At 45.9% G+C, this 17,671-nt stretch overlaps 1 protein-coding gene across 2 annotated transcripts in view; it reads left to right on the plus strand.

Annotated features, from left to right (window-relative positions):
- Myo10A (unconventional myosin 10A) overlaps window positions 1-17,671 on the plus strand; it is a 142,575-nt gene that overhangs the window by 444 nt on the left and 124,460 nt on the right. The window lies entirely within an intron of this gene.

The raw sequence follows: 17,671 nt of genomic DNA on the forward strand, positions 1-17,671 counted from the left end.
GACGGCTCGTTCGCGTGTTTTTGCGTCGTCGACGGGGTGTCAAAACCGAGTTTTCTTTTTAAAGCCGCGCAGGGACTGCTTCGGTCGGGTCAAGGCGATCGTCGGGGACTATAATGCCTTCTCCAGTCGGGCGCGCTTATCCCGGCTTTTGATCTCTATTTTTGTTCCTCTCACGGAGCGGGTCAAAAATGCGCTCTCCCTCGCCGAAACGTCACGCGAACCCGGCTCTCTCGGCGCAGACGGCTGAATTTGCTAGGCCTAGCCTTACGAGCGACGCACGGCTTCGTCTGTGCGTTCGCAGCAGCATTCTCGAACGAATGTCCGGATATCGTCTGCTACGCGCCGACGAGCGACGTCGCTGCGTTGGCGATGACGTTTCGGCTCCTGCTACAACCCCTGAGTTTATTTAGCGCTCGAAGAGGTAAGCTTGATGTTTGAAACTTGTAGAAGGTTAAAAGTGGAGCGAGCTCGACCGCTTCGGGAGGGTTTCTCCGCGTCGCCGCAACGACGTGGTTGAGTAGTTTGCGGGCTCGGCGGGGACGACCTACCTGTGGATCTGTTTAGACATGGCGGCGGGGCTCTGGCGGCGGTGACGTCAGCTGCCAATTTCTGGGTTCGCGCCGTGGGCGGGTCGTGTAGGCGGGATCCCGGGGCGGTTTGTTTTGACGGCCCAATTTATTCCGAAGGGAAGTGATTTTCCCTGCCGTTCTCTCTTCCGCAAAAACGATTCTCATTCTCTTTATTTTCTTGCCCGTCGCGCCGTTCGATCGCCGTCATGGGTGAGGGGAAGCGTGGCTTTTTCAAGTGTGTCCGCGACCGATCAACCCTTGCAAAGGGTTCAAAGGTCTTTGACGCTTCAGCAGTCACCGCTTTGAACGCCCACGGCTGCTCCGTCTCCGTATGTAGAGCGCTGCTTTGCGGACGTGACTTACGACCTGCATTTCGAGCACATTTCCATGCATTCAGAGCAGCTCGTCCGAGCGAAGTGCGCAGGTTTGCACATCCGTTTCGCGTATGCGTGTTTGCTGTGAGTTTCAATTACTCTAATTTATTTTGTTGTTATTTTTATTCGTGATAGAGATTTTTCAATGCAGTTAATAAACGTACAAAGAAACGGTTTGCATCAGTCATCAGTTATACACTAGGGATCACTGAAGAAAGTTCTCAAGGAATTTGATGGGGTCACACAGTCAGTGCCATGCTGCGATATATTGTGACGGCGTTGAGCGCGCCTGCTAAGAAAATAATTTTATTAATTTCTTCTTATCGGCGACTGAGGTGTCGCAGAAAGGAGGGGTAATGATAACGCAAACGAATTTCTGCAGAGTATGACAAAGAGACGTTATGTGCATATATGCAGTGCGCCGTCGTCAATTCGAACTCGCTTAATCCAAATTTCCGCTTTATTCGAACTAACGAGTCAACTGTGCATGTAATCGGCAAAGAGGGCTAATTTATTCAGAAATTACTAAAGAGTACGCGTAATGCTGGTTGGAAGGCAGTTGGATCTGTCTTGGACACGACCGAGGCGGAAATACGGTTCCAGCCTGAGGAAGCTCGAGGGTAGAATGTCTCGGAAAAAAGGATAAGTTGCTCATTGTAAAATTTGTAGCGATGGCCGATACGGACATGTACATGCAGTAAAAAATGGGTATATAAGATGTTATCGACGTATTATATTTATTTAAAAATGCGTAGTAGTTATATGCGGCTGCGCAAGCACAATTCTGACATTTTTCTTTTTGGTAAATGAGTGTATTATGAGTGGAATTTTTGATATATGAGCGCTTTATGAGTGCATATTTAAGAAACATCAGTCGAGCTTAGCTATTCATTCTTCAGGGACTCAAAATTTGAAGCAAGCGAGATAATGTGACAGTTCAAACAAATTAAGCATATTCAAGTTTTGAGCGCCAGCGGCAAGTTTAACGAAACTGGCGCAAATTAAAAGTTTTGACGAATAAAGCACAGCGTGCGATCAGCAAGTTATAGTAATAGGTTCAATATGTCTGCTGGAGGAATGGTTATTATCGCCACTTTTTCGGGGTTACAAATCTCCTAGGTCATTCATCAAGAGTTCAAGTAAACCTGCATCAGGACGGGTGGTCAACAGTACTTCGCGTGAGCCTGCGTGATTGCTCTGTATTCGTTAACATTAAGCTTCAAAAGCTGAGTGTCGCAGCAAGGTTATTATTAAAATAATTTGTTATTATTATTATAGTAATGGGTTATTATTATTGAAGTAATGGGCAGTGAGGTCAGGTGGAGGAACCTTTGAGATGGAAAACAACTGCGGTGTTCTTGAATACGTCACAGAGTTGACTTATGAATCTCTCCTACATTTTATTGAACAGGAGGATAAAGCTGTTATACTGAACCCTAGCTACCGTTGCGATACTGAGTTTCCCCAACGTGGGGAGTCATTATATGTTTGTTCTTCAGTATCTGGCAGTCCCTTTTGAGCCCTCGTCATGAGAGAAAACCGAAGTTCGGCTGCATCGATTGACTGCCTTCACTGAAAACGGTTCCTTTATGAGCCATAATAGGCAAAGGAATTAAATGCAGGGATCGGTTCCACAACGCTGTTCTCACAAGTAAACTCTCCTTGACGTCAAGGGCTATTCTTTTTGTTTGTTTGTTTGTTTTGCGGGACCCTTGGATTTTACCGCACGACCATCCACTTTTATTCAATGAACACAACGCGGCGACTGTAACAATGTCGACGTCATCATCAAAAACGTTGACGGGAAGATGTAGTTCATTTCAAATTCCAGCCATAAAAATCCAAACAACAAAATCTTGCTAAGAACTCCCTTCGGTTGTGTTGTTTTCACAGTCCCCTTTATAGCAACACAAAAGGAGCACAAACCGGGGAAAAAACGTCCAGGTTGTCTGCTTGCAACTTGCCTTAGATTACCGTGGGGTATATTAATCTTGGCTCGGTACTACGCCAGTAAGTGAACTGGCGTATACTGCCAGCATAGATTGCTTTCAACACCAGCGCAAAGCGAATCTCCATACACGACCAAACCCGTTTTGGCAGTCCTTGCTTACGCCATTAGCCGAACTGCGGATCAGGGTTATTTAATGTCATTTCCTCCAGAGACCCGATTGTGTCAAGCGATTAGAGTACGATAATTTGGGCCCCAATTAACGATCGCAATATATTTTGTTCCGTTTTGAACTATTGGCTACGGGCAGGAAAACATAGATAAAAATTGGAGCTCAAGTATACTTGCTTACATGTATTGATAACACCGTTACAAGTGCTAATAAGTGCTTAAATGTGATTTACCGCCTTTAGAAATGCGCACGAATCCACTACCCCCCCCCCCCCCCCCCTTTTATTTTTTTACCGATAATGTAAACATTGACAGCATTGACTCCCGCCTTTCTGAGAGCTGATGAAACGGCAGGGAAATGATACGACCACACTCACTAGACTGCAGCTAGTACAAGTCCTGAATTTTCTTCAAATAACAGCTCAAAAAACACAGACGAGAAACACAGAACAAGAACACACAACGCAGTGCTCGTTCTATGCTCTTGCTCGTTGTGTGCTCTTGTTCTGTGTTTCTCGTGTGTGTTTTTTGAGCTGTTACTTGAAGATGAATAACCAACAAGCCAAAGCTGCTGTTCTGGCTAATTAAAAGTCCTAAATGTAGCTCATAGGCAGCTTTTTACGGTGCTTTAATATACACCTCACTTTACTGCTGCCACGCTTGCGATTCTGTAGTCCGTTATATTGGAAAAATCTTCATTGCCAGCTATCAGGAATGAATTCGAACTGATGCTCCCTTCCCGTAAGGCACCGAGTGCATAGGTGTATTGGTGTTTAGATTGTATGTTGTCGATTGCTGTTGGACTTGTAAGGACGGTTAAAGTGACGGAGAGTGTCTCGGAGGCCAAGTGCGCGAGAATTAGCGTGTGAATGTGACGCTGTATGCAAAGCGTTGCGAAAGGGGTTATGCGGGATATGGAGAGGGGGGGATAGTGGCCTTATGACGTCACGCTCCGGGATTTTGAATTTGCGCGGGCTTTTCAAATAGCGGATGACGTTACCAGTTTCGTTGCATGCTGGTGTCCGCTTTATAGTTCTTGAGGCTCCTTATCTAAAATTTTCTGTTAATATCACTGACCTGTCGCGTTGTGAGTGATGCGGCGTGCATCGTGGTGTTGCTGTGTGGTTTCATGTACTGTACATTGTCTGTCCTTGTGCGAATTTCTTCACGTTTGTGAAAAGGAGTGACCGAAGGCACGTCAAAAGGTCACATTAGAAAGGAGACTGCTTCTGCCTTCACTTTTATTGCCATTTTTAGAATTTAAGCCAAAATCCGTGCCGATATTGAGCTAAATAGCATCTTTTTAGGGTTTAACAGGGTTGGATGATCTCTTGAAGTGGCTTGCAGTTATAAGGTGGTTCGATAAACGACGATTGAAACGGGATATTATACTCTTTGGTCAGTTTCCTATGCCGAAGTGCTTTTGTGTTTTCCTTACTTTTGTTTTACAAACAGTGTTCTTCCTAACACGAAAATAAAACTAAACGATGAGGACTGAATATTTTACCAAGATGGCGATTCGGCAACGAAAGATACAAAGACTTATGTGGCGAACGGTGCAGATGCACGGAATCAAGCGATTATGTAAAGAGCCAACCACGACTGGGTGCTGCCGACTGTTCACAAGCAAACCTGTGGTCGTACTCTGTATCAATCCATTTCTTTTGGCCATGACGTCAATGTAACCAAAGCAACAGCAGGAGGGAAAGCAAACTGCCAATCACAAACACAGCTGGTCTGGTCGCCGCACAGCCACTATAGCCACCGTCCTGTCGCCACATCCAGTCCGGTCGAGCCACCCACTGTGCCATTTCACCGCACAAAAGAAGCCCAGCTTGATTGCCGAGGCTTGATTAGCGGCGATAAAGCCCGCCTGGGGTGTGAAACGTGTTCGTGTGCTCCGTCATTCGTGGGCGTTGGCGCTGGTTCGCCAGTGCGAAACGGGCTCTCTACGCGTTTATGCAAATAAGTGGCATCCAGGGGTGATTTTATGTCACGACCAGCGTGACGTCTCCTCTGATGTCCTACGTCGATGGGAGCAGCGGCTATGTTGAGAGATTATCAAACGGAATTGAAATGGATCGCTACAGAGCACTGCCCCTGGTCGCGGCCGGCCCTTACAAAAATTTCTGTACACAGTCCTTCAGACTTTTGTCAGTGAAGTCTGTAGACTTTTGAAGAGAATTACTACGACGTTCCTCATAGCCTCAATCGCTTTGAGACGTTAAACCCCCATAAACCATAAACCAAATCCTATAGACAGTCTGTAGACAATGTGTACATTTATGGCCATACACTTTTAGTAGACTTCTGTTTGTTGACAGTCTGATGAGAAGACAAAAGCACGAATAGACAAAAGTAAATATCTATAGGAAGGAAACGTAATCTACAGGAAGTTCATAGAAAGTTTATAGATCGTTATTTAAGAATGGGTCCAACTAAGCATCGATATACGCCGACTTCATAAGTCCAACGTTGTGGCTGGAGTAGTTGACCAGGTACTCAAAGCGCGAAACCGCGTTTAACAGGAGTTTAGTGCACGCAGAGTTTAACCAGGCTTGCTTATCACTGACTCCTGTTTCTTCTGTCTCTTTTGAAGGTTAAGGTATCGCAGTGGTAATGATAACAACGCTTTGTCCTGATAATTCACGCCAGATATAACGCAGTCACACGCCATTGCTTTCTTTTTTCGCGAATATATTTTAAAACTGCCCTTTGCACGACCTCGGTTAAAACACTGCGTTTGTTACGTCACAATCATTACCCGCCCGTCACTACGCACCAGCCGAACTAAACGGATAGAAGTCTCGTTGGGTCATCCAAAATATTGCATGCACTGATGGCATTGCTCGCAATTTCATATATCTATTCAGCACTCCCGTAAGGTTGTGTCGATAATGCCTTTGACATCATCGTTGCATGCCCAGTTGTCCCAATGCGGATGGTTGTGGACATCACCAACTAGCGCCTTCTGTCGGCGGGCAGTAGCGAACACCGCTTACCTCTGTGTCACTGGCGATTTTGAGAAACGCACAATGTGTGATGAAATGTTGCGCGAACATCTTTTATTATGACGACGTCCTGCTCTTTTTACTCGCTGCAAAATCTGACTGAAAAGCTGTCAGAAGTGGGGGTCCGGCGTTCGCATCGAAAAGTTTCGACGGACGTCAAGGGGATGCACCCAAAGACCACTGGATCTACCTTGGACGTCTCATAGACGTCCCATAGACATCAGCAGACGTCCAACGGAATTCTAGTGTCCATGGGGTACCTAGCATTCAAAATTTTGAATGTTCAGTGGCCTTCTGCTGATAGCTTCATTACACTTTGATTATCACTGCTTTTGCTTTAAAATAGTCGCATTGAGCAGAGAATTAAAAGAGCCGCCGCGGTGGCTCAGTGGTTATGGTGCTCGGCTGCTGACCCGAAAGACGCGGGCTCGATCCCGGCCGCGGCGGCTGAATTTCTTTGGAGGAGAAATTCTAGAGGCCCGTGTACTGTGCGATGTCAGTGCAAGTTAAAGAACCCCAGGTGGTCGAAATTTCCGGAGCCCTCCACTACGGCGTCTCTCATAGCCTTAGTCGCTTTGGGACGTTAAAACCCCATAAACCAAACCAAACCAGAGAATTAAAAGATGATATGGAGCTCTTGGTTACACGACTTCCTACGACGCAGGCATACTCCAAGGCCACGGCAGTGAGCAGTCATTGCTGTGTAAATGGTCATCAAAAAGAACAGAGCCTTAAAAAAATATAATACAGAGACCAGCTCTAAACCCTCAACCCCTATTCTGCTTCTCGAACGTTTTGCAGAGCGGGCTTTGAAAACTATTAATCCCTTCCGTGTACGTGACTTGTTTTGTGTCGCTGTAGGTTACTGCTGGGATCCAATGTGCAGCGCACGGCTGGAGTTTACATTTGGAATCCTTTGCGGCGTAACCATCTCAAGCCAGGCGTAGGAAACTAACGCAGAGGGCTCCTGTTAATATGGATGCCTCCGCGCTTTGTGTAAGCGCCGGTGTGACTTCCGAGTGTACGTGGCAGCACCCAACTATAGGCAGGGAACGGCGTGGTCGGCGGCAGCGGAAATTTGAAATCTTACCTTCCGTGACGTCACACCAAGCTTCTCCGCACTTCTCTGTTGCTGCGGGAAGAAGCCTAAAATTTAATCGTCGCTTACGTCGATATTTTAAATGCTAGCTAAAAAACACTTGGCACGCTTTGCGTGCAGTCTGTACAGATTTGAATCCTTGAATAGTGCGGAATTCACAAAAAGTGGTGAACTTGCCCTTTAAGTTGACCTAAGCGTCCACCAGAACGTTTTTTGTATCTTTTGCTTTCTTGTGTTTTTATCTTTTCTTTCTTCTGATCTGCTTTTGCTACGCTTGAATGGTCCCACCCCGTGTATACCTATATGCTTTCTCACAGGTATAGGCCACCTCATACTTCAGGCGGTCTCCGTTTTGTAACGTTATAACTAGTTCCGTAGCCGTCCAAGCAAACTGCGCCGTACAAACACACTACGCCTAGCGCAGGCTACGGGAAAACTCAGACACACAGACGCCTGAGGTTTACTAAGTGGCCAGAACTCGCACAAACCGGTCGGAACTGGGCGCCGCCTCTAATCGGCAACCGCGCCGTCTGGCTGGGCGTCAAACAGAGCATTACCGAGGCGGTTTTTGCGCTCGACAAGCACTCGCGGATATACAGTAAAGTGCGGCGCGATTTGTGTCTGTTTACGAGGGCATGCGGCAAGGGGATAATTACGAAATAGGGAGTAAATTTTAGTTCACTTTCTCGCCTCGCAGCTATTGGATACTCTCTCTGTGTTCCCTGAAGGGGTTTGCCCAGCACATTGAGGACACGCTGGGCGAAGAACCACGAGAAAACAACAAAAATGAATGAATGTATAATAACTAGGTCACACCCAACAATTCTGGAAAAAAGCATTTTTCACCGCGAAAAAGTTTATGAACGCAGTTTTTTTTATATCTATTAAGGTTTCACTACAACAATCAATACAGGTATATCTGCAGATCTTCCGTGAGCAGTCTTGCATTCTTTTGCTTTTAAACGCTTTTGCTATAATCGAAAACATTCTCCATTGGTTTTATTTGAAAGACTTAATTTGTAGATGTGAGCGATGGACAAAACTTTAAAAGAAAGATTTTGTCACGAATTGGAAGAAAGGACCATTACCTTCGGTATTTCCGCAACAGTAGCTTTAAACATTGCAATATTAAAAATTTTGCCCAAGAATGTTAGGCATGGAGAGTTGGTAGCAGCATACAGGACGGACGGAAATTGCGTACTAGATAATCATAATGTTTTGTTCACGCCAGTGATTACGGTGCATGTATAGTTAGTTTCTGGTGGCTTGCATGCAAGGATACGCGTGCACGTGCACACGCGATCGGTATTAAAGGGAGCACTTGGTCTGCAGTGAATAACAAGTTTTATCTTTCGTCGTCTAAACTTGAAAAGTACCAGATGTTGTCATGCATGTACGGGAAAATTACTCTGGTAAAGACGAGAAGAAATGCGCTTCCCATTCATATATACCTGAGAGGTAATCGTTGCCAGTATGCTAACAGAGTATTCCTCTTAATACTCCCTCAGCCGGTCCTTAGCTGCAAGCATGTAAGCATATATCAAATTTTTTATCACATGCAGGTTGGCGTCTTCTTACGTTGGGAATTGGTCCGCTTGTGCCTTTGCGAGAGGTCAAATAAAAAAAAAGGCTTGCTTGGTTTGGTTTATTAGGGTTTAACGTCCCAAAGCAACTCAGGCTATGAGGGACGCCGTAGTGAAGGGCTCCGGAAATTTCAACTAGGCTTGCATCTCTTAAACTAGTGTAATGGTCTGGGGACAATATAAGCAGGAAGAATGATTTTTTCACAAAATTTTTCGCGACTAAATTTGACAATGACTTTTTGATGTTGTACGCCAGAAGGAAAACAAGTTAGAAAACTGAAAAAAAAAAACAGTGCTCATCACGCATAATTACGAAATCATCAATAAAGGAATACTAGAATTCTGTTTCCGCTCATATTCCTCACGAGTGTATACGTCTTCTGTAACTATACTTCGTGTGTTCAGTTTTAGTACGAAAGCACTTTAAAGGGGTCAAACCCAACCAAGAATCGTGTGTGAAGCCTCGGAGTAACTCGGGTAAGCTCGGGTTAGTTTGGAGGAGCGTCGCGCAAGCTGCAGCCCATAGGAGGAAGCTCGGGCAAGCTCGGAGGAGTGTCGCGCCAGCTGCAGCCAATGGGAGGAGGGCGTCGCGCCAGCTGCAGCCGAGTGGAGAGAGTGTGTGAAGAGGAAGAGCGAGAAACGCGGTTGCGTCCGCATGCAGATGCCAGAAAAAAAGAAGGCGAAGGATGAAGACATGCTTTCGCACGTATACTCGGTTTGACTACGTTAAAACCCTGCCACTTTTTTTTTGTTTTCCAGGTGCTACTCACTTGTAAGCTAACGGTGCTTCCGTCTTCGCCAGTGCTGTACCTTTAATGGGATTTTAAGGCGAAAGCCTTTAATGCCTTATCGTTGTCGACAGAAGGTTGCCAGCGGAAGGTTGTCACGCTTTTTCTAGTCAGACCTGACAAAAATCTTTGTGCACGATGGGATGCGCACCACCATCCTTCCGTTCCTCAGCCGAAGCGTGCTAATGGCTACGCTACTTCCTGCCAACGCATATGTAGTTATCCTTGTACGCTGGAGAGTGTTTGCAGAAAGGCGTCGAATCAGACGGATGCATCCCAAACGCCCTCCAGTGTTTCCAGCATTTAAGATCCACAAACAATTGTTTACTTAATTAACATCTTAACCACACATCAGTGTCAAAAGCAGCAACACCGCGCTTGAGGCTCTCACCTCACCGCACTTTAGGTCAACAAAGTGCCCCCCTGAATTTTTGAGAAAGGCGGCCTTCCGCGGGCGGTTTCGATTGAGCTTTCTCGCGCTCGGCCCACCACCCAGCGAGACAGGTTGTCGGCATCGACCCATTTTAGTGGGCCACTGCACAGAGAGGCTCGCCGCGTATACGATTCCGGGATACTCCTGATTTAGAACCGGCGGTGGCGGCGCCCTTTCAGCTACTCCCGATCGCCGCCAGTTTCGTTGTTGCTGCTTTGAAGGAAAGTGGAAATTCTTTAAAAGAGGCAACCGTGTATACAACGGTGGCCCCAATGTGCGACGGAGCCACAATAAATCATTGAATCTCTATTCTCTCGAAGTGCGCCTGCGGCTAGCGCAGCGTTCAAGTACGAATTCAGAACTATACTTGTGCTTAGAAGGAAGCTATATATTGCGATGTCTTTATCGGTATTGCTGCAGAACTTAGACCTCTCCCAGTGACCTCCAGTTCCCATTTAGCGTCCATGGTGGCCGGTGGCCGCCAATATTATCCTTGCGAATATGTGATTCGTGTCACACCATCCTTTGTATATCGATACAAAGGATGGTGTGTACCCATTCTTTGTATATCGATATTGTTTTCCGTTATTAATGCGTTAGCATTAAAGGCCCGGTCAGTTCTCTAGAAAGTACGGTGTCGGTGTTGTCGGCGTTGTGAGCGACAAATCACGGGCATGGCTCTGGCAGGTGATAGCTGCCAGCTGACATGGCCGGGCGCTGATTGGTCGTAGGATTTTGCGGCGTCACGTGACAAGGCCGACTTGGGAGGAGCTGACAACTCGTATTTCTCAAATCAGTTGGGAGGCTGAGGGGAATCAAACCCTCCATCACCCTTATATTTAGAGTCGCACATGCTCCCCCAAAGGAAAGGCAGGCATAGTCGTATGGCTTGGTTAAGCGGGAATTTATATTAACCCTTTATGTTAACCGATTAACCGATTAGCAAACTGTCCCCTAGTTTTCTTGGTATCCACTTAGACGTTGTGGTAGAACATCGGCTGTCGGTTTTGCACATCACATGAGCGTGTATATATATATATATATATATATATATATATAGCGTGCAACACCCAGCTCGCTAGATTTCTTTGACGGCGACCTATCGTTAAGCGTAGCCAAGTTCAGTTTGAAGCACGCAGTCAGGAAGGAGTCGGGGAACGGTGACGACCGAGCCTATGCCATATGGCGACAGCTCGAGTAAAAAAAAAAGATCAAGCTCCCGTCCTTCAGTCCTCCTTGGCAGTACCTCCGTTGGCCATGCACCGTTCAGCACCTTCCCATCCCCCGTCCTCTAAATACAATAAATTACCTCGCCCAATGCAATAATTAAGAGGCCACCGTTACTTAGTTACTTGAGCTATAATGAGCGAACAAATGAGACAATGAAGGAGATATAAAAAGCCAAGAAGAAGCAAGAGAAATGACTTCCCTATGCGGCTGAACCCTCGCCAGCGAAGCGAGCGAAAAAGGAAAATTCGCATTCCCCAGCTATACCGCCAGTATGCGCTACCGCAGAAATAAATGCGCAGCCGCAATTATTATTATTATACCGCCCCGTTACACATCGGCTCGGCGTCTTGGCAGCGCGCCGACGACGGGACAACGCTCGGAGTGTCCGTGCATGGGAGCGGTCACACAGCGGGAAATACCGCTATGCGAAGTGGAGAGAGTGTGGGTATATGGCTTGCGTAACCTCATCCGCCCGAAGAAGGGGGCATTCTTCAGGTATGCGGGGGGAGAGCGGACGCGGCGGCTCAGATTCATCCTCGCTCGCCTACTTATATCGGATACGCGCTGGACGCCGGCCCGTTGGCGTAAGCACGTCGCCCGCGGTGGTCCTGGGTAAGCCGCGCGCATTCCTGAGCGCCTCGTGCGTACCGGTCCTGAAGACGAGGCGACCGCGCTGCACACTCGCTAGCGGTGATTCATGCGCCGGACGCGCGGTCTGGCGGCGTGCTTTCGCATATGTGGAAAAAAAAAACGGGGGGGGGGGGGGGGGGGATAAAACGGAGCTGTTTTAATTCTAGCGTCCGTCTTCGGCTATCCGTGAATCATGTGGCATGACTGTAACGCTGGAAAGGACCTAAATGATTAAATATTTGTGTGCTCCTATATTTTCGCGCTTCAGTTTTGTCTTTTCCAGTAACAGCCTAGGGAGGCTAACTGAGAAAAAATAAATAAATAAATAGAGGAGGAGGAATCAACGGTATTCAGAAAATGAAGAAAAGTGTCTTCGAAGTCTCAGGTGAAGTCTTTAGTTCAGGAGCCCAATGGCATTGGCGTCCAGCCGAGCTCTCGACAAAAGAGGAAAGAAAAAGAAGACGCCGAACCTGGTATAGCGGGTTTCTCGTTGAAAAATATCGAAAAAGAAGGATAACGCCCTATGGAATGTAGCGGTGACGTTGTGACAGACCTTGCGTCTAGGATCTTTGGCCTGCGTGTTTTAGAAATTGTGTAGTGACAGTGTTCGTTTACGAAGGACATAGGACCCCCCCCCATTAGCCGCCGCGGTGGCTCAGTGGCTATGGTGCTCGGCTGCTGACCCGAAAAACGCGGGTTCGATCCCGGCCGCGGCGGTTGAATTTCTTTGGAGGAGAAATTCTAGAGGCCCGTGTACTGTGCGATGTCAGTGCACGTTAAAGAACCCCAGGTGGTCGAAATTTCCGGAGCCCTTCACTACGGCGTCTCTCATAGCCTGAGCCGCTTTGGGACGTTAAACCCCATAAACCAAACCAAACCACAGGACCCCCCCCCCCCCCCCCCCCCCCCCCAGCAGTGGTCGTTTCTGGGTCTGGGTATTCCTGTCCTCTCGAACACTACCTTATGCCATATATATATATATATATATATATATATATATATATATATATATATATATATATATATATATATATATATATATATGTATATGCATGACACACTCACGGTGTCTTGTATAATTAAATGCAGACTTTTCAGTGATCTAGCGCAAACAATGGGCACGGCAACACACACATAAAACACGTGTTCACACATATACACACAAAATACGAGAGGTGAGGTCCCAAGAGACACCTATAAGAAGTTGGAGTTGGCATATATTAATTCCTTACTGCACTCGAAGGACAGAGAGGCTAATTTTCCTGAGAACGGAGATTTTTTTAAGATAGGAGAGGGGAAAAGAAGAGAAATACAGGCATCACCGCCACTGGAAGCTTTCACGAGCTAACTTTAATAAACTAGACATCTTTTTTTATTCATCTGCAGACCTGTGAGGCTATAGACGACATTGCTATGCACATGACCATCATGAGTTTGAATGAAGTGGCGGGGAAGAAATTGTATCTCATTTTCACCTTCAAATGTCTCATAAATAAACGTGTTTTTTGCCTTCAATTTTAACAGAGCCGCAGAACGTCAATCCTTACAATCGAATTTTACTTCCAACGAAAACAAGATGGAGCTCTCCCGTGTCCCTTTACAAGCAGTCGCAGCACTTTAAAATAATCTAACTTTACGGTTTCAGCGCCCTAGTTTTGGGTCAGACAGACAGACAGACAGACAGACAGACAGACAGACAGACAGACAGACAGACAGACAGACGGACGGACGGACGGACGGACGGACGGACGGACGGACGGACGGACGGATGGACGGACGGACGGACGGACGGACGGACGGACGGACGGACGGACGGACGGACGGACGGATTGATTTCACATCATGTGTACACAATGTCGGGAACATGGGCAAAAAGCCGGAAAAAGCACGGCTTGACAGGGCCCATGTTCCCTATTAATAAAGGCTACATATGTTATGAATATATGTTATGGTCTTATGGAATATATGTTATGAACATATGTTATGGTCTTTGCAGCTCACCCGTTAGAATGCACGCCCCCCCGCCCCCTTTTTTTTCACATCGTTCGGCCGTCGTAATAAAGCCTTCGTAAGTCCTTGTGAACTCCTTATTTCAAGCGTATCGAAGGGACACGGACTTAGGATGTGAGGTGACAAGCTTTTGCGGAGCATTTCTTGGGGGAGGGCTGGGGGGGGGGGGGGGGTGTTGTATGCCGTATATAAGCATTAGAAGTCCAGGTCACAGATAACTATACCCACTTTCAGCTGCTCAGGTATAGCTAATTGCGCTTTTCCTTCACGGTTTTTGCAAGGTTAGAGAGCGACCTGCATCAAGAACAGGTTCACCGAAGCCTGTTAAGAAACAGTAGCATGACCTTCGCGTAGTCAGAAGTCTGAATCTTCAGTTTAACAAAAGAAAAAGAAATAAAGCTGGTTTCGCTCTACCGTTAGAGGATCAGAAATAAGACTTATTTATGGCGCAGTTTCATTTTAAAGGAGTCGCTAGCCGCGAACGAAAAGCCAAAAACAATTACAAAAAAAACGAAAACGTAAGCAGTGCCTCCCACGACCGCCGCTTTGCAATATCCTCGTCCTTTGCACGATCTGCGGGGAAAATCTCTCGCCCTCAGTATATATACGTGCACGGGGGGGGGGGGGGGGGGGAGCGCTTAACGTGCTCTGCCCGACCTGGTTGTGATAGTATACGCTCTCCTCTAATCTGGCCTCTGGTGTTTTGAGGTCACAGCGTTATACTACCCGAACGCCGCGTACTCGTAACAGGCTGCATATACAGGGAAAGTATAAAAGAAGATATAAATTTTGTTAGATTAAGTTTTTCTTCACGGTCATGTTACTGAAGCTCGCAACGACTCGTAAGAAGAGAAACCAGATAAAAACGCAAGGGGCCTGAAATAGCGCATTTGAAAGCGGGAGAACTTGGCGCCTAAATTCATTCAGCGCTATTTTTAAAATGGAATTTTAAGCCGCTTTCAAGGACGCGTTAGTGTGCTTGTTTCTGTTGTGAACGAAATAATAGGAAAAAAACGGGAACAATTTTTGCGTGACGCTTGGTGTTCTTGCCATTTTTGTTACTTTTGTTGCGAAAGCAACACTACCCAAGTCGCCGAGCCATTTCGCGGTGCAGACGAAAGGCCATACTGCGCATGCGCGAGGAGCAGTGACGTCACATGGCGCACAGCTGGCGCGCCGCCGCCGTCGCTGCGCGGGTGACTCAGAGGTTCCGCCGCCGCGCTCGCCAGTCACGCATGCGCAGTAGCGGCGCATAGCTAGCGTGGCGGGGCCGCCGCCGCTGCAGCGCACCCTCCATCGCCTCTCTCTCTCTCTCTCCTCGTTGCTTTCACAATCCTCCAGGTTTAACCAGAGCTAGACCACTGGCAATTTTTTTCATGTCCCCCTAGACAATATTTCGAAGCTCAGACACTCGTGTCGGCGAACAATCTCCCCTGAAAACCTGCTCTTATAGTTTATATCTTTAGGGCTGGTCGCAAGCAACAATCTCTGCCAGTGGGCGCATGGTTGATTGATCGATTGGTTGATTAATTGGTTGATTAACTTTTAGCAAATTTACTTGCGATGTGCCTAAAGATATAGCTAAGCTTTGCGCACATTACAAGGTATATGAAGTAAGATAAACTTACATGTTTTGGCTCGCTGCAGAGCTGGGAAAGGTTATAAACTTGGGTTTTGAAGACGTTTCTAATATTGAAACTACTTTTTCTTGCAAAAGTAAAATGAAGCTTCATTTGAATGAAATATCGCCTGCAGAGGCAGCTCTAATGAACTACAAGAAGGTGCTAAACTGTCCTTGTCTGTTAGCGCTGAATTCTAACTCTAGTAGAGATTTTGATTGACTATAATTGGTCTGTAATTGTTCTCTGCAACGTTTGGATGATTTGAGAGGGCAATACATCACCAGTGCTGTGTGAGTCGGTGGGCGGAAGTGGATTTTTCTTTGAATAAGTAATTTCAAATATAACATTAATTGAAAAATATTAATTTCTGAATTTTTGCCTTTGTCATATGATGGTCCTCGTGTAAGCGCTTAATTGTGCGTTCATTGACAGGAGGTCCTCCTTCCTTTAGCTTCGTGCTCTGGGACCTTCTTCTGGATGACAGTTATTGTATGTCACAAACTTATGTTTGAATAAAACACGAAATTAATGGAATTCAGGCAGAGTCCCCTTACAAAATTTTTTTAGACAGTCTATAGAGTGTCTATAGACTCCTGTCTATAAAGTCTATAGACTGTCTATAGACAAATCCTAGAGAACAGTCTATAGGCAATACAAATGCCATAGACAGTCTATAGACAATCTATGGATTTATGGCCATATCCTTCTAGTAGGCTTCTGTCTATAGACAGTCTATAGACTATGAATATAGAAAAAGTAACACCTATAGGAAGTCAATAAGAAGTCTATAGACTGTCTATAGACCATCTTTATACCGCTTGTTGCCACCATCTGGATATGTTTCTGTAAATTATTTCGTATGCAGTTTCCGTCACCAGCGCCAGTAGTGAGCAGGAAATCAAGTTTCACGAAATTATTATTCTTCTCACTCTAAACACGAAAGGAGTAGAATGGGTGCAAGCTGTTATTTAGGGCACTCCCTTTCAGAGCAAGCAGTGCGCTAGAGGACAGCTTACACTATCTTTTCTCCCATATTGTCGTATTCATGTTTAGAGTGTATATGTGAAAAACCTTTATTTGCTGACAGTAAATAATTAAAAAAAAAGATTTCTCGTGGTGCGGAGAGGAGGACAGATTAATTCGCCGCGTTTACATAAATGTTATAAATACATTTACTTATTTATTTCAGTATACTGCAAGCCAGAGTTGGCCCAAGCAGGAGGGGCATACAACTAAAAAAGAACCTATAAAAGCATCAGCTACAACACGGCTAGTAAATAAACAGGACACGAATCCAGAGTCATCAAACAACGATACTATGAGCCATACAATAAGTTCTCCAGCTCCTTCTCAAAATACTTAGATTTACATAGACCCAAAGGAAGACTATTCCACTCCACGACAACAGTCGGAAAACAACTGTTCTTAAACCCACTAGTTCTTGCGAAAATAAATTCGTGCTAATGACAGCTCATGTACATGTCGTGTTCTCCTAGTGCTCGCCAGTTTCACACAATCAGGAAGATCAGCCTTCAGATTTCCAGACATGTAATTATGAAGCAGTACTAGACGGGTAACTTTTCTTCTTATTGCCAAGAACTGTAAATTACTCTTCCGAATTAATGCAGTTGGAGAGTCTGTCCTTCTATATTTGCCATAAATAAAACGAACTGCTTTTTGCTGAACACGCTCCAGTTGAGCAATGTCTTTCTTGTTATGTGGGTCCCACACTACTACTGCTGCATATTCAAGTCGGGACCTAACACAAGCCTTGTATGCAGTGATTCTGGTACTGACGGGAGAGTTCCTGAGTTTTCTTTTAATGAACCATAACTTCTTTACTGCTGATCAGCAGATGTCAGCTATATGAGAGGACAAAGTAAGTTTGTCAGTGAGGGTTACTCCGAGGTACTTATAGCTCTCTACTTCTAAAATGGGATAGTTGTGAAGTATATAACTGTCAAAGCTGGGCACTTTTTTTCTTGTGATTCCTAATAATACGGTTTTTTTATTATTATTATTTATTTATTTATTATTAGTACCTCAAATGCCCCTTGGTGTGGGGTATTACATGAGGGATGGGCATAATGTTCAAGTGAAGAGTGGTTCGATGGCAGTCTTGAAGGAATGTGGGTCGGAGTGGTGCACAGCGTCAACAGGCAGTTTGTTCCAGTCCCGAGCGGTCTGAACAAAAAACGAACGA

This window comes from Amblyomma mixtum, chromosome 4 (genome assembly GCF_055824585.1).
Source record: "Amblyomma mixtum isolate Tamu chromosome 4, ASM5582458v1, whole genome shotgun sequence".
Lineage (NCBI taxonomy): Eukaryota > Metazoa > Arthropoda > Arachnida > Ixodida > Ixodidae > Amblyomma > Amblyomma mixtum.